The 18,291-nt window shown below is 35.4% G+C and overlaps 1 long non-coding RNA gene across 3 annotated transcripts in view; it reads left to right on the top strand.

The window, feature by feature from the left end:
• Window positions 1-18,291, top strand: part of LOC131145094 (uncharacterized) — a 35,873-nt gene that overhangs the window by 17,206 nt on the left and 376 nt on the right. The window contains exons 2-4 of one of the 3 annotated variants that reach the window (XR_009133974.1): window positions 6,264-8,980; window positions 9,116-9,459; window positions 17,952-18,219. This is a non-coding gene — a long non-coding RNA (uncharacterized LOC131145094). Of the gene's footprint in view, window positions 1-6,263; window positions 8,981-9,115; window positions 9,482-17,951; window positions 18,220-18,291 lie in introns of those variants that run through there. The other 2 variants (XR_009133975.1, XR_009133976.1) reach the window with 2 other exon arrangements.

Raw genomic sequence — 18,291 nt, forward strand, 5'->3', positions numbered from 1 at the left:
AACAAAATCTTTTTTTGGCCCCTTGGAATCAACTTCATACATGTTTTTCTTTGTTGAATAAGAACAATTAGCAGGTGCAGCAAGAACTTAAAACTGAGCAATGGAAATTGAAATCTGAAACAAAAACCTCAGATCGAAGCTTCGAAGGGACCCTTGACCCGTCGGATAGAGACGAGAAGCTTGAAGGAATCGTCAGAAGCAATCGTGGAGTCGTCAGAGATGGACGAGAAGCTTGGACGAATCATTGGAGGCAGTTGTCGAGTCGTTGGAGAGGGAGAAGAAGCTTAACCGAGAGAGGAATCATCAAGAGAGCTGAAGCTTCATCGAGAGAGGAGAAGAATGGAGGCTTCGTTGAGAGGAATCGTCGATAGAGGAGAAGACTCGAGGAGAGCAGAAGCTATTGTCGAGAAGAAGACTCACTGGAGGCTTCGTCGAGAGAGCATAAGGGAAGAAGCTTCGTGGGAGATAGGGAGGAAAGGGTTTTAGGTGCATTATGGGTTCTTTCTTTTGTAATTTATGTTTTAAAATAAGAAGCCCAAAATGCGTATGCCTTGATATTTAAGGCGTAAAAGGTGAGCATTTACACTTGAGGCATATGCCTTTTTGGATTTACACATTTCCACTCACGCCTTAAGGCGTTTTAGACCCAAATCGCCTTGAGGCGTGTTTCAATAACGCCTTTGAAAACACTGGTCTCATGTGCCGTAAGTCTAGTGAAACAAATGTGGAACCTTTGCATTGAGAGGAATTCAAGAACCTTCAAGGATTGCGCAATGTTCCCTCATTTCTTATGGGATAGAGTATTGTTTCTAGCCACTTTTTGAGCTCATTTTAGTGGGTTTTTCTTTTGGGGGATGTTGCCTGGCCTGCACAGGGATTGGAGGGTAGCTCTTTTATAATTCTTTGTTTATTTCTTTTGTTTTTTAGGAGGACATCTTGTTCTCCACCCATTGTACTTTGTTTTTCTTTTAATATATATGTTTTCTTATCCAAAAAATAGAAAGAGACTCATGTAGGATTCCATTATGATTGCCTTTATAGTCGATGATTACTCTTTAGGAGTGGGGAAACCTACTTGATAGTACGGTAGAAACACACTTCCAACAAGTAGAAAATGAGAGGGAATCATAATGTTTAGATACAGAAAGAAACACTTAACATATTTTGCTAATATTGTGGAATTCAGAATGATTTGGTTAAATCACATTGTAGTTAGAGTTTCTATTTATTATGTGAGTGGCTTTAATTGTTTTGCTAGTTTCACGTAATATATATTTTTCAGTCCTCCATTTATCCAAATTGTCTTTGTTTTTCTTTTCTCTTGTGTTGGAATTGGTGTATTCCCTAGAAGAGGAGGGGGGGGGGGGGGGATATGAATTGGGTATTAAAAAATCTTCCGAGGTTAATTCCAAATCTCAATCAGTATTTCACGACCTAGGGTCTTTCTAAGCAATCCCAATAACCACAAATATTTAACTGAGTAGATATTTAAACAATAAAAGCAATCTTAGTATTTCCCAATCATTCACAGTAATTAAAATATAAACAAATAAATGCGAAAAATTAAATAGTGTAGGGAAAGAGAGAACGACACAATATTTGTTATCGGGGTTCGACCAATATTGCCTACGTTCCCGCCTCAACCTAACAAGAGGATTCCACTACCTTTGCTTACTTACGGGTGGAGCGTCACCGATTACAATACCCTTTCAAGGGAATATCTTAGGTCAGATTTACAGGACTGATCCCAACCTTTACAATCACACCTTAGAAAGGTGTACCTAGTTTTTCTAATCGGGTCTAAACCATCCGATGCTTTCTTAACCTGGTCTAAGCAATCCCGTGCACGTTACAGGCCAGTGCAATCCTCTTCCAACGATCACACGTCAGGAATACAACAGTAATCAAGTATTTGTGTACAAGAAACGTGCTTCTATACTAAACAAATAATGTACTACAATAAGCACAAATGTACTCACATATGATATGGAGTAAAGCTCAATGTGAGTATGAGTATTTTCTCAAATGTAATCTTTGAGTAAAATAAATATGATGAATGCTCAAAGATATAAACCCTAACCAAAATTTTCTCCAAAAAGTTTTTCAATCAAGGCATAGGTGAACCAAGGGTTTTGCTTTCAAAATGATTTTGCACAAACAAATATTAGCTTTTGAAATCTATGTGCAAAAAGATTGCCAAACAAGCCTTTGATTTCTGGGTATGCCCAGTTTTGATTGTAATTATTTCTAGGTTTTTCCTAGTTTTGATGCTGCTTGTTTAAAGCTTTGTGCCCTGGGTATGCCCAGGTTTGATTGTATTTGCTTCTAGGTTTTTCCTACTTTTGATGTTACTTGTTTTGATTGGGAGTTTTGACCTCCCTGCTAGGTGTATGTTCGGAGTTTTTTGTACATATTCCTTTTTGATCAATAAAATTTACAATTTACCGATAAAAAAAAAAGAATGTGTTTTTACAAAAATATTTATCAATAAAATATGTGGAAAAAAACTTCTAAGCTTACTCTCAAAAAGATTTCCAAACTTAAGATGTACATGAGAGTATATGCCTTTTCAAAGAATGAATGCCCAAATAAATTGTTACTCCAACAACCCTCAAATGCAATCGATTTGCAAATGAAAGAGGTTTAGGAAACTCTAAAGCTCTCTTAAAAATAATTCTTTGAATGAAAACAAAGAGAGTATGAAAGCTTTGGGGATGAAGAAATAGCAAAAATGTTTTGAGAGGATTTTTTGGCTAATTTATTGCTAACCTCTTGGCTAATTAGACAAATGAAGGAGTATATATAATTTTCTCAAAAAATATAACCGTTAGGGACACGGCCGGTATTTTGGAAAAGTTTGATTAAAAATTAACCCTCATTACCACGGTTAAAATTGCTGAACTCGAGAGGTTCGTTCGGCTGACCTTCAGTGTCGGTCGACCGAATAGACAGAATTTTGAAATCAATTCTTGGGTTCGGTTGGCTGATCAAGGTGATTTGCCGAACCTTCGTAGGTTCAGTAGGCCGAGGGAAAGAGCCGGTTTGCCGAGCCAATTTTAAAGCTCAGAGGCTAGTTGGCCGAGGCTTAAGAGCTAGGCCAAAGTCAAGGTCGGGCGGCCGAGGTTTTTCATTAGTAAATAGTTCGGTTGACCGAGGCTTCACAACATATGCCTCACGTGGTAGGTTCGGTCGAACGAGTCATTTAGTACATGAGGGGTTGGTCAGCCGAGGCTGTAGAGACTCGAATCAGGAAAATAAGGAAATTAAGTAAGGAAAAGGGGGGATTTTAGCAAGCTTCGTCGATGAAGTCCATGTTCTCGTCGACGAAGGTCCTTTTGAGGTTCGTTGCCGAAATTCAGAACTTCGTCGACGAAAAGATCGAGAACGTCCGAAAAATATCTGGCTTAGGGTTCGTCGACGAGGCCCTTCTTTTGTCGACGAACGACCTTATGTGGTTCGTTGACGAAGGCGCCATTTCGTTGACGAATTTGACCGGGTCAAGGGGTTTATAAATAGATTTTCAATTGCTTCATTGTTAAGAAATCAAAATATCTCTCTCTCTCTCTCTAGAACCTGCGCCCACACTCTCTCTCTTCAATCTTTCGCCGATTGTTGCCCGATTCAACGATCAGAAGTTACCATGAGGATCAGAGAGTGAATATCTACAAGTCTAGCGTAGTGGATTCTTGATTTCGTGGAAAAGTTAGGGTTCGGTTTTCGAGCGTCTCAGGTGTTTTTCAAGAAATAGTTAAGGTGATTATATTATGTCAGCTATGTTTATGTGTTCTAACGGAATGAAATGTTAAAACGGTTTTTAGATAACCAGTTACGACTTCTCTAGGGTTTATGGAGCTAGGGTTCGGTTAACCAACTTTATTTTCAAAACCAACTGTTTAAATCCAAATATGATATTTTTAAAATATAGTATTGGACTTTTTGAACGTTTACACCGGTTGGAAAATTGTTATTTCAAACCATAGACTTATTTTAAAATCAACCAAAGATGGTAGGGTGATTATCTCCATTTTTTTTGTATTTAGCTACATATTTATATTTAGTAAAATAACAACTTGGAGATGTTCATACCCCAGTTTTAGTAGCAGTATTTATGTTCTCAAGAAGATGAGTTATGTATGAATTATCAGATGAAACTTGTGTGACACGAGTATATTTTTAATTGGCATTAAATGAGCAGGTTGTGTAATACTGAAATGTAATGGCTATAAGTCGAGATGAGAGATATGATGACTATATGCCAAGAGATGAGATGAGATGAGATGAGATGTGACGGCTAAATGCCGAGTTTATGATACGCCGGTTTTTATTGAGTCAGTATCGAGTAGATGTTTTCACAGAGTTATGTACAAAGTATGTTATATTACAGTATAATGAAATAAATGATAATTATAGTTTTATATGATATAAATTGCCATATATGATAGTAGAGCCCTGTTATGATGAGCTCATTGTTAGAGCACGGTACCGTAGCTATATGTATGTGAGGATACAACCACACTCCTCAGATAGAGTGTGGATGGGAAAGGCGACTGGTGGCCTGGGTAAAGCACTCCCCGAAGGAGTGATTCCAGGGCCCCATCTGACGGAGTATTTCGGATGACTCAGCCTTCGGGTATAGATTAAGTAGGCACCATCGTACTATTGTATGTTTGACTTAGCATTAGTTGGTCGGCTATTTACTAAGTCCAGCATCCAGGCCGCACAACCTGTCATGGGGGGGAGCATGTTGCACGTGTATGTGATGGCGTGACGATGCTAGTCTTACATACCAGGTTGTATCTTTTAGGCATATATGGACATATTTACTATAGAGAAGGCTATATTGAGTTAGTAGTATGTATTTTCAGATTTACAGAACAACACAGTTTTAAAATGCCAATTAAATGTATTTAAATGTTAGCAGTATATATACACACGAAACCTCATGCTAGCCACACACTGATAATAATATAATCTGTCTTACTGAGAGATGTCTTACCCTAGCATACAAATGTTGTTTCAGGTCCTCCGAGGGATCCAGCCTAGGGTTTGGTCGTGTTGAGTTTAGACAGTGGACAGTCCTTGTCAGAGCTAGTGAAATTTTAGACAGAGTCTGTCACTTTTGGGGATTGTAATATATAGCAGATTATGTTTTTAGTTATGTATGAATGTATATGAGAATCAGTTAGAGACTCTGGTAAGTATTAGAGGATGTATGTATTTTCCGTTGTGTATGTTATGCAATTCAATATGGAACACCCGATTTCCCTTATTTGGGCGGGTTGTATATGTATGGTATCAAAAAGATGTATGTTATGTATGTTAGTGGCACTCCGGGCCCACCTAGAGGGTTGGGGCACTACATAGGCTTTTTAATTAAACCTAAAAATGCAACGTCGATCGACCAAAGTCTTTGTGATATTAATTTGGCCCTACTTTGCCTGTAAACTTTTCCAGCCTTGTGTGAACAAATTATGGCATTTTAATTAAAGGGTTGTGGAACCTAATGGTCAATCTATGGTCGTTATTGAGCTGTCACTCCTATCATGCATGCAGTGCAATTATTATAGACCAAATTATAAAACAAAAAATGCATTTAAAATAAAATTCAAATGTCTTCTTGTCTTTTGCTCTTCAGTCTTCATGGAATACACCAAGTTGTATGCGCTTTAAGTCCTATCTTGGTTTTCACTTCTCTCTTCCATGTGTGTGTCTTGAATAATTAACGTGTTCAAGTACTAGCCACACACATTAGACCCAAGTGCTTTGTCTGCATCAAAACAGGGATCGGACTAAAAAAGTCAACATCTTGCTTATCATTTTTGGTCTTTTCTAGAGTTGGCTAAATGTTCATTAATACAATCTAGATTGAAAATGTTTGAAGGTTGACTGGCATTGTTTTGATGTTTTACTCATTGGGAAATATAACATTTGCCTTCGTTGATCATTGTCTACTAATTTGTGGGGAACATTCCCTAATGCTTCCAAAATAACATTGACCTCCCTTGGTTTTTCTGATTTCATTCATTCCCTTATCGTGGCTGTGGACTGTCAAAATATATAGTGACAGAAGTTATGGTAATATGGTGTCAATTGGATCATAACAGGAAAATTTTGCTCCACATTTTATTAATTTGCCTTGACATTACTGATTCTTCCGACAAAGTTGAGTCAAAATTTTCCATTAAATTGAAATTAGTGGCTTAAATTTCCTTTTATATTGCATTTTGGAGCAAGATTTTTTATTTGTTTATTTATTTTTTCAGGTTGCTGTATTCCTGACAGCATTGCTTCTTGTCTGCATTTGATATGGCAAGGTTGGTGTGTTAACCTGAAGGATTTTGTTATTTTAGGTACTTTATGAAAGGTGTCTCTATGATTATAACAAGAGTCACAGGAGGTAAGTTTCAATTTTCTTTGTTCTTTCTTTCTTCACCACCACCCCCCCCCCCCCCCCCCCCCCCCCCCCCCCGGGTGCGGGAATTATGAACTTGGGTGGATATTTGGTAGAAAATGGCTCTAAAGTTCTGCACCCTTTGATATTAATACAAGGGAACAGGGGAAGAACCTAATCTTTTGATTATTGGTGGTATTAATTTATGCCATTCAGCATGAGGTCCAACAATATTCATTTTTTCTTTTTCACCATATTTTAGATTCTTGAATTCTATGATAAGACTAAAAAGTCTTTTGTTGAATTTCTACACATCATACTTAGGGGAGAGCCCTATAGCTTTTGGGTATGTTACATCTTCGATGGACAGCTTGGATCAAGTTTCTTAATTTGCTTTGATTTTTAGATGCATCCAACATTATGTTTTTTCAACATGGTCCAAAGCAAAGATGATTAGGCTTTTAATCATACACATTTCAAAGCAGTCTCATTCAAATAAGTAGACAAAAAAAGTGTTTCTTACCTCATAGTGGGCACAACCAGAAAAGCTATGTGTTTGGGATAGGCTTGATCAACAATGTGATAAAGGTGCCTCAAAGTGATACCAACACTCGCAACATAGGCATGAGATGGATCTATGGCAAGCAATAGCTGGTGAAAGTAGAATAATCAAATACCTTGATCTTTCGATGATAATAGTTCATTGTATCACAGATGGGATTTGCACTTCTCTTTTTATATTTCAGTTATATAACTAAAAGGGCATAAAAAATATCACAATGTGCTTTGCTGTTCTGTTAACTGTGACTGAGTCAGTAACTGATTTGGACCACGTTGAAATAGTGTATTAAATTAAAGGACTGCCTTTGTTTTGTAAAAGAATGAGGATGAAATGGATCGACTCGTTGAAGTTTGAGGACCAACAGAGGAATTAATCCTAAATTTTTCCTCCTTTCTGATTGAAAAATAGTTATGATCATTGTTGTCTTAAATTTTGCTAGAAGTTTTTAAATTTTGGTCAGAAAATTCCAGATTTTGGTCAACTTTGGAAGGAATTAACAACATTAACGTATTTGCAGGATTCCACCGAAAGATTTCTGGAAATTTTGGTATGGTTCATGTACTGCAGTGTTTTGGGTATCTTGTTCTGTTTAAAAAAAATCTAAAAACCCAAACTGATTTGTAGCTGATTTGCTGATCTAGAAGCAAGCATTTTTTTTCTTTTGATAACCTGAGAATTCCAGCCACCATCGTGCCACTTTGGACACTATAGTGCGGCACCAAAGGGTGAAAGCCGCCCGCCCATTGATGTTATTTTATGTTGGTTCTATTGAAGAATGTTATTTTATGTTGGTTCTATAAAAAATGTTCTTTTATGTTGGTTATAAAAAATTCTGTGTGTTTTGTTTTGATTTAAGATACCAATGCCTTTACATTACTGATGTAGATGTTATATTTCATGCAAAATATATAAAATTACTATTCATTTTCATGCATATAATGATGAGTGAGTTGTCTTTCTGTCTTTTTTTTTTTTTTTGAATTTTAACTCTAGTTTTGCTTTACTTCTTCCTTTATTTTTTATTTTTATAAATAAATCCATGGCAAACCACAATTTATACACCATAAATACTTCAGTCTTATGATATGTGTTTTCTCAACCTTATTTTTGTTCCAAAATTTTCAAAAGAAAATTTCCATCATTAGTATGAGATTCCACTATGAATTGGAATTTAAATTTAATACCTTAATTTTAATTAATGGTAATGCATCTATAATTTTGGGTAATAAGGAGACATAGCATGAAGAGGCTGGAGATGCTTGAATAATTGGAATATTGCTCGAGTAGTTGGAATATCTGAGAATCAGATTATGACCATCGATAATGAATGACACTGCTTTATATTTTCCAGAGTTATTGACTGTTGATAATTCATTGCTCAAATTTCAATTTCCATCAATGCAATGCATCATAATGGGTCTCAGACATTTGATTCTGCCTAAACACTTTCTAAAGGACTGCCTTCTGTATTCCTGTTTTATATTTATAACCTGTTCAATCTATTTTCCTGATTCACTGTGTATTAGAGCTTCACGTTGAGAAAATTTTCTCGTGAGGTTTAGACCAGTGATATAGCAATACAGAGTTTCTGAAATTCCTTTGATCGTGAAATGATCACTTGGAAGAAGTCTTAAGACGATGATCACTCAGACATGTGAAGACAAATCTTTTGCTGAATCACTTGAATCCTTGGCACATTCAATGAGTGGTTCTTTCTATTTTTAATTATAGGTTCAGCCCTTCTTTATAATAGTCATTGTTATAGCTTGATATACAATTGTTGACCTGCAACTAACAGCTTAAACTTTTAGATGTATTGCTGATCTACAGCGAATGAGAGCCATTGTTTTTTGCATGTGCTCAGATTGGTTTGCTTGTGTTTATGGTTTATTTAAAATTATATTATTCCCTATGGTGGTTATTCATAATTTTTTTTTTTATATCCACATGCCATCTGGCTGCAAGTGCTGGAGAGTAAAGCTTGATATATATTGCTAGCCAACAACCTAACTGCTTAGTCAAAAGAGGTTACTCCTAAGTATCTCTTAGCCTGTTTTAGAATTGCTTTAATATACAAGAACACAACTAGAGTAATTTTAAAATGTCAAGTTACTTATTTCAGTTGTTTTTATTGTCATTTTTTTTGTTTTTTTTGTTTGTAGTGATCAACCCTTGGACATCACTGATGAGAGATGGGAGCTTGAAATCATAGGCCTTTACATGCTGCAGCCTAATTTTTGAGTTCTTGTTATCATTATAGCCTGGATTTTAAGGTCCATGTAGAAGTCAAGACTGGGTTGTATAATTCCCTCCGAAGAAGGCACATGAGCCTAAACGAGTAAAAATAGGTCTGCAAATTAATAAATTCAAGAATGCTATTGGATTTTTTGGCATTGACCAACAAGAATGAGAAGAACCTAGGGATGTGTGTCCTGAGTTCAGAAGATCTGCAATCCAAATATTAAGCTTAACATGTAGTTCGTGTGGATATATGAGAAAAGAAAAGGTAATAAACTTTTGTTAATTAATTTTTCTTTTCTCTTTGTTATTCTTGTCTTAGTTTTGAGTCCAGTAGGAATTCGCGAGTAATTGGTATTAGAGCCTGTGTCCTAATATCAGTGTTTCTCAGAAGGAGAAATATGGTATTATGATCAACAGAAGAGAGAGAACAAGGGTCGCTTTTTTATCAGAAGGCTTTAATAAGATCTAATATAAGATTTTATGAGAACTTAATAGAAGAGGTTTGGAGAGAAATATTTAAAACTATCTTCTTCTAAAGTCAATTTTGAATTAGATACTATTGTGATAGACCTAAAAAAAGTTAAGAAAGGTCTAGAATCACAACTAATAAAGATTAAGAGACAGATTAGTCTTTATCAATCTAGAATTATGCAGTGTGAGTGGCAGTTAGAACAACTCCACAAGACTCTAGGATCAGAATCAGACGGCCAAGATCTCATTAATCTTTAAAGATGAAAGAAAATCAATCCATCACGAATAAAATTAGAGAAATAATGAAAAGTTATGAGGACAAAATTCAATCTCTCAGTGGGGGAGAAGAACCTAAATCGTCTCAAGTTAAAAGTAGTATATCAGGAAGATATGATGCTAAAGATTATGAGAATGCATAGGAACAGGAGGTTCAGAGTGCTTTCAGAGACATTAATGAAAGAAAAGTTTTGTCAGATATAACAGAAGATATCCAGAATGCTCGGGATGAGTTTGATAAACTTTTATATCGTGAAAAATGGACAGATAATGAAGTCTTAGAAATTCAAAAGAGAATCAATAAAAGACTTAATGAGGTAGAAGATCTCAAGGCTAAGAAACTAACTAGTGCCGAAAAAATTCTTGCAAGAACCAGTAAGGGATCTACAAGGGGTGGGTCTACAGGAGCAGGACCATGAAATTATCGGGATATAGTGCAAGTGAATTTTCCAGAAGTTTCATCTTGGTATGCAAAGCCAGTACGACATGATAAACTTCTATATCGTGAAAAATGGACAGAGAATGAAGTCTTAGAAATTCAAAAGAGAATCAATAAAAGGCTTAATGAGGTAGAAGATCTCAAGGCTAAGAAACTAACTAGTGCCGAAAAAATTCTTGCAAGAACCAGTAAGGGATCTACAAGGGGTGGGTCTACAGGAGTAGGACCATCAAATTATCGGGATATAGTGCGAGTGAATTTTCCAGAAGTTTCATCTTGGTATGCAAAACCAGTACGACAGTCCCTAAGAATAAAACCACAACCGTGGGAGCAAAAAAAGTTATCTTTCAAGGAAATGCTCCAAACCACGGCAAAACAACAGGAGTCTGTTTTAAATTATGTAGGAAAAATTCAAGAGGAATTCAGGCCAAGAAAAAGTGTTCCAGAGGTAGTACCCCAGAATGGAACAATCCTTAGGTTCAATTGCGAAAAGGATCCCGCAGTTGCAATTGATGATTGAGCTATGAATATTAGATATCATATCCTTAGCATAGGAATCGAATCTTGGTCAGTGGAGCAAGCATATAAATTTGCAGTGACCATACTAAGAGGAAATGCTGGAGGTTTTTGGGAAATACTCCAAAAGAACTCCGATGTGAGTACCATTATCTTAAACACCATCAAAACTCCAGATGAAGTAATTGCTATCATAACATATTTCCTCAAACAGGAGTTTGTAGGATATTTGTTAGTTGATAGAGGTGACGAGCTAGTTGAAAGGCCAGAATGGCTCTTACAAAGATTTAGATCTATGGCATGTGTTACTTTGAAGAGTTTTTTTTTGTGAATTTCAATATTGGTATTATAAGCTCGGACCACAAAATCAAGCATACGCGAAAGAAGTTTTCATTAATAAATTACTCGATAATTGGTCAGAAGTGGTAAAACAGGTTGTTAAGCAGAGACTTGAGAGAGATACAGAAGTATCAGATACTCTTGGAGTCAGAGCGAAAACAGTAAGACAAATGATAAGACTTTACTGTATGTAGCGACATATGTTTCAAGATGCAAGAAACATGCCTTATATGAATCTAGATTGTTGTCCCAAGACAAGTGGGGTAGCAGGGAGATATGACTGTAACTAGAGACCAACTAGATACTCAGAACGTGTAGAAACTAGTTGTGCCAGAGGAGTTTGCCATAAGAAGATTAAATCATCCAAAGTTAAGGAATTGTTCAAGAAGAAATATGGACGATATTTTAAGTGTCCGTAAGGAAAATCTCTGGAGAATTGTAACTGTTATTGGTTTTGTGGCAAGAAGGACCATAAAGCTAATAATTGTCTAGAAGCTGAGAAGAGGAAGGGTAGCCTCAAGAGTATCTTGATGGAAAACTCTTCAGAACTTCTTTATGAACCAATTTGGGAAGAGGAGATAGACTCAGATGATGAAAACATTTATTCTATTTTCTCAGAATACTCTGAATCTGGAAATGAAGAAGAATATTCAGAAGATGAATCTCCTTATAATCTTAAGCTAAGTCAGTTGAAACTAGCTATGATGAGAGCAGCAGACAAAGCACCAGAACTAGTTTCTTTAGCAGGAGAAGAAGAAGATCTAGTGCAAGCTGCAGAAACCGAAATTCCTTTAGAAAATAGGGATTGTTAGGAATGGAGGATGCCTTGAGCCAGTTGGGCTGAAGCATATCAAACCTCATGGATATCTTACAAAGGGACAGTAAAGGTAATCGAGAAGGAGGTAATGATAGAAGTGTTCAATACGGATGCAGGAACATTTATAGTTCTATTACTCACCACACAAGAAGTTTAGAGAGCAATGGATAAGAAGGCAAGATATGTCCACCATGGAATTATTTAGGTTGGGATAGATCCATTAGTAAGAAAATGACAAGATCTTCCTATCCTTATTGCAGTTATGGACGGAAGTACTGGTAATTTTGGTAGGTCCTTACTAGGGGGAGCAAGGGCTAACTTAAGGGCTAACTTACATTTAGGAGCGGCTTAGATAAAAGTAATACCAGATTTACATGTTGACCTTCAGGATAAAAGTGTGGAGAAAACTCTACAAATTAGAGTTAATACGAGAGACTGACAGAATATGTTAAAATGTAGCCCAGATAGGAGGTGCATAGACTCATTTCTAGATTATATTTGATGTTTTATAACATGGGGAAACCAACCCTCAAAAGGGGAGTTAGTAGATTTACTCAACTCTTCGAAACAAATCAATTCGACCCAGTCAAAGGATTACAACCAAAATTCGTAAATCCAAGAGCACTAAGCTGGCCACAGATTTGGGTAACCCCACGAACAGAAGAGAGATTGAAAAATCTTTTGCCAGAGTTAGTACGACAAAGGCAAATAAATTAATTATAACAAAACCTCCAAGTGATTATACTCATAGTAGAGTGAGTGTATCTAGAAAGGAAGATATTAATTCAAAAACTAGGTCAGAAGGATATAAACCATCTGAATTAAGACCTTCAAGTAGTAGAAGGATGATTAGAGAACCATAAGAATCCTTATCTACGTAGATGAAGAAGAAGACCAATCTCATATAGCATATATGGGAACATCAATTTTTAGTGCCAAAATCGAAGATGGACAACACTGGTAAACATTTCTATTAGCAAGATAGAATGTACAACTCTTATCAATACTGGATGTACATGGTTTTGTACGCGAATTAGATTTCCAGAAGTAACTTGGGAATCAGAAAATCTTCAAGTTATAATTGGTAATCGTACATTACTCCAGATATGAGAAATTGCAAAAAATGTGAAGATAAGGATGAATGGCAAAGATTATAAGGAGCAAATTCTTTGCTTAATTTCAGAATTACCACATGATTTTCTTTTGAGAAATAAATTCCTTAGGAAATATCAACCATTTACGATATTTTCAGAAGGAATAATCCGAGATAACCATTTTATTCCAAAGTTTTCAGGTACTATTGTAAAGAATTATATGATAGTCGAGGAAGGAAGATATGATTATTAGGAGAAACTTGATAATTGGAAGGAACTAGTATCAGGAAGTATCCTAAAGGTAAATCAGTCAGAAGAAGAAAGTAATCTTGAAGAAATTAAGAAGATGCTTTCAGAAAACTGGTCGGAGAATCTACAGGCATTATGGCAGAAAGTCATGCCAGAAGTTGATATTATGCTCAAAAATCCTGATCAATTATCAGAAGTAAAGAAATTAGTTATCCAAATGAAATGATAAAGGAATTTGAGAAATAAATTCTAGAATTATTAAATTTGGGACTCATTAGGCACAGTAAAAGTGAGCATAAGAGTGCTACATTTATGGTAACAAATCATGCCGAACAAGTATGTGGAAAAGTTAGGATGGTATTGATTATAGAAATCTGAATAAGGAAACAAGAGATGATGGGTATAATTTACCTAATTAGGAGTCCCTTAGAAATAAAATAAGAAGGGAGAAACTCTTAGTTTATTCTAAATTCGATCTCAAATCAGGATATTGGCAGATAAAGGTAAAAGAAAGAGCAGTAGCTCTTACAACCTTCACTATGCTGATTGGGCTTTTCGAGTGGCTAGTTATGTCATTTGGATTGAAGAATGTCTGAGTAATTTTCCAAAAAAGGATAGATAAGGCTTCTGAAGGAATGACTGGATTTGTTACAGTATACATTGATGATGTTCTGGTATTTTAGTAAAATACTAAGGACCACTTAGAACATTTGAGGTAGGTGGCACAAGTGTTCATAAAAAGGAATGATTCTTTCAGAAAGAAAAATCATATGGATGCAACCTCAAGTTGACTTTTTAGGTTTAAAAATTCGAGGTAGCGAAGTAGAACTTCAACCACATATAGCAGAAATGTTACATGAATTTCCTAATGAATTCAAAGACAGAAGACAGTGTCAATACTTTCTAAGAGTATTGAATTACATTAGAAAATTTATTAAAAATTTAACAGAAAAAACAGCACCAATTCAGAGAATGGTTTCAGTAAATAATCCTTGGAATTAGACTTTAGAGGATACTGAAGTAGTAAATGTTTTAAAGAAAGAAGTTCAGAATTTCCCAAAGTTAGAATATCCTGATGGTATAGAATTAAATATAATTCTGGAAATCGATGTTTCAGATATAGCATGAGGATGTGTTTTAAAAATCAGAAAGATTGATAAAATAGAACACCTTAGCAGATATTGGAGTGGATGTTTTAATGTAGCAGAACTTAATTGCCTAGTTCATGAAAAAGAGTTGTTGGCAGTTCTTAAAGGAATTAGGACTAATGAACTTGTTTTGGGTAAACCATTTATCGTTAGAACAGATAGTTCCTATGTAAAACACTTTATGAGAATTAAGTTAAGACGATGTATTCAAGTAAGATTGGTTAGATGGAGAAATGAGTTACAATATTACTTCTTTAATGTAAAACATATTAATGGAATAAATAATATTATTGCTGATACTCTAACCAAATATTTGAATTCTTGCAGATCTAATGGCAAGCAATAGCAGCAGCATTAGCAACCATTACAATTTGTCAGGAAAGGTATAAGGTGGCAGATTGCTAGTTGTCAGATTTGTTGATAAACAAAGACATAACTTTCAACTTCAGAAAAGGAGAAGGAAGTAGCTAAGAAAGAAGAAGTGTTTCTCAGAAGAGAGAACGTTCAGTTCCAATTTTGGAACAAAGCTAGATGAAGAAGGAAAGCTCATCTAGAAAAGACGAAAACCCAGTAACAAGAGTCATATTTAGTGTTTCATTTGCAGTCAGTATGGACATTATAACACCCAGTGTGTCCAGAATGCTAAAATCAAAGATGGTAAGAGGAGAAGACATACAGAAAAATGACTCAGTTGACTCAATTGCTATCAACAAGAATGTTTCAGGTTCCGGTAAGGATAGAGAAACAGTCGAAGTTGATTTGGTTATCAAAGACTTTATGGGAAGGACTCCAGAAATCTTAAAGGAAAAAAGAAACTTGTTAGAAAGGATAGTTAATAATCCAGCGATTCTAGCAAATATATCTTTTTCAGTTTGTCTAAAAGAAGTAGTTGAAATATTGGAAGAATTTGAAGCCATTATTTCAGAAAACTTCAGGACTGTAAATAGGGAAAGTACAACAAAACTCATTCATCGACAAATCAAGCTTAAAGTTGAAATGGATATCCAGTTTAAGAAATACAACTTCGCTACCAGAAGACAGTGAGTACTTCGGAGTATCCAAAATTAAAACAGTTTTGGATGAGGAGTGGTTTGTGTATTCTGAAATTACACTTTCCTAGAAATATAAACCTTGAATTGTTAATTGCTACAAAAGACCTTAAGATTAGGAGAAATCTAGTTTTTTGGATTTAGCAAAACATGACAAACTTTTGATTTCCTGCTATCAATGACAAGACATGTTAAATTTCATTAATCCAGGACGATTATGGTGGATTGGATACATTGAACCAATTGAACTAAAATCAGGAAGAGTTTTGTTTTGGAATCTTTTTCCAGAAAATTGGAAAGACGGGACAGTTTTAGAATTTCATGAAGAAGAACCAGACTAGGAGGATTTCCAAAAAACATAGGAAGTTCTATGAATTGGTTCAGAATTTGTGGAGAGTTTATCTTCTTGAAGTAAGGATGACTTTGGATTGTATATTCTTCACATATTATGAAACTTTGATTGCTATTGAAGGAAAGTATCTCCAGAAATTTGAAGAAGCAAATTTAATAGAATTTAATTAGAGCAAAAAAAATAATAAATCAAATTAAAAATTGGGAGCATCATCTTCCTTCAATCTAGGCCATGAAGAGTAATTTACAGATTGTACTTGCAGAATTAGCAAGAAAAGAGCACGATGAAGAAATCATTGGAGCTTTGAAATATCTCTGAAGAAGGACGAGATCTTTGGCAGATATACGATTCATATGATAGTCTAGGTGTCATTATATATCAGGCCAAACTGAGCGGACTACTCAGAAGGGTCATATCAGACAAATGTCCAGAACCATGTCATATCCCAGACCTAGCTGAAAGGACAATTCGTTGGGTCATATCAATTGCTTTTGTATTTGTATGCTTTAGTCAAAAGTTGCTTTATTTAAAGTTATTGGTATTTTGTTGTTTTGTCAAAAGAGTCAGCAAGATTTGATGTGCTGTCTTTTTGCTTTTATTTAAAGTAGCTTTTACTTTTTTTTCATGTCAACATCGGTTTGACATCTACTTTTGAGAAAACAAGTTGTGCTTATCAATTTGTAGTTGTTTGCCCATATAAGGGAGCTCCGACCCTTGTGTTCGAGGAGGGAAAATTAAGATACATTAATAGAAGTCTATTCAGTTTTCTCTCTTTGAGTCTTTCTTTCTATTCCAAACATTATTGTGTGAAGGTTGAAGCTTTAAGGAAGCCCAAGGAAGCTCTTTGGAAGGAGCGTTCGTAGAGGTTCCATTTAGACACCAAGCATAATAGTGGGATACGAAAGACTACCTGATACAGTTTCGTGCAGAGTTGAAAGAAAAGGACCAAGAAAAGCTAATAAACTTTTATTAATTAATCCCTACTGGACTCAAAATTGAAAGATGACTTCTTTCGCTCCCATGGTTGTGGTTCCATTCTTAGGGCCTGCCATACTGGCTTTGCATTCCAAGATGAAACTTCTGGAAAACTCACTTGCACTGTTTCCTGATAATTTAATGGTCCTACTCCTGCAGATCCACCTCTTGCAGATCCTTTACTGGTTCTTGCAAGAATTTTTTTGGAATTGGCTAGTTTCTTAGCCTTGAGATCTTCTACCTTATTAAGCCTTTTATTGATTCTCTTTTGAATTTTTGAGACTTCATTATCTATCCATTTTTTACGATGTAGAAGTTTATCCAACTTATCTCGAGCGTTTTGGATATCTTCTATTATGTCTGACAAAACTTTTGTTTCATTAAAGTCTCTGAGAGCACTTTGAACCTCCTGTTCCTGTGCATCCCCATAGTCTTTAGCAACATATCTTCCTAATAAATTGCTTCTGACTTGAGACGATTGAGGTTCTTCTCCCCCACTGAGAGATTGAATTTTGTCCTCATAACTGTTCATTATTTCTCTAATTTTATTCGTGATGGACTGATTTTCTTTCATCTTTGAAGATTAATTGGCCATCTGATTTTGATCCTAGAGTCCTGTGGAGTTGTTTTAACTGCCACTCACACTGCCTAATTCTAGATTGATAGACTAATCCATCTCTTAATCTCTATTAGTTGTGATTCTAGACCTTTCTTAACTCTTTTTAGGTCTATCACAATAGGATCTGATTCAAAATTGGCTTTAGAAGAAGATAGTTTGAAATATTTTTCTCTCCAAACCTCTTCTATTAAGTTCTCATAAAATCTTATATTAGATCTTATTGAAACCTTCTGATAAAAAAACGATCCTTGTTCTCTGTCTCTTCTGCTGATCATAATACCATATTTCTCCTTCTGAGAAACACTGATATTAGGACATAGGCTCTAAGTATCTTTGCATTAAAATTATATAATATTTAAGATTATGAAACTTTTAAATTGTGACTTGAAATAATATTGTATATTTGTATTAAGTGCATAAGAGGGGAAGAAAACATCTACGTCAAAATAAGATGAATGATTTGGTAATGTACTTCTAAACCTAAAAGAAAGACAAGTCTGGCAGAAGCTGATTTTAAAGCTTCAAATATGTGTTGTCCTGGTCGATTATGAAAGCACAACAGAACCCAAATGAAAGATGGTTGGATGTTCTTGATGGGGGAATTTGTAAGCAAGCCTCCAATGGTGATGAAAGTTAGAATCTTGGGATGATTGGAGATTATCACGACTTTACAAGAAGCACGTGAGTTTAGAAAACTTTGCACATGTATAAATTATTTTGATCAGCTAAGTAATGTTTAATGTCAAAGTTATA

This window comes from Malania oleifera, chromosome 12 (assembly GCF_029873635.1).
Source record: "Malania oleifera isolate guangnan ecotype guangnan chromosome 12, ASM2987363v1, whole genome shotgun sequence".
Classification (NCBI taxonomy): Eukaryota; Viridiplantae; Streptophyta; class Magnoliopsida; order Santalales; family Ximeniaceae; genus Malania; species Malania oleifera.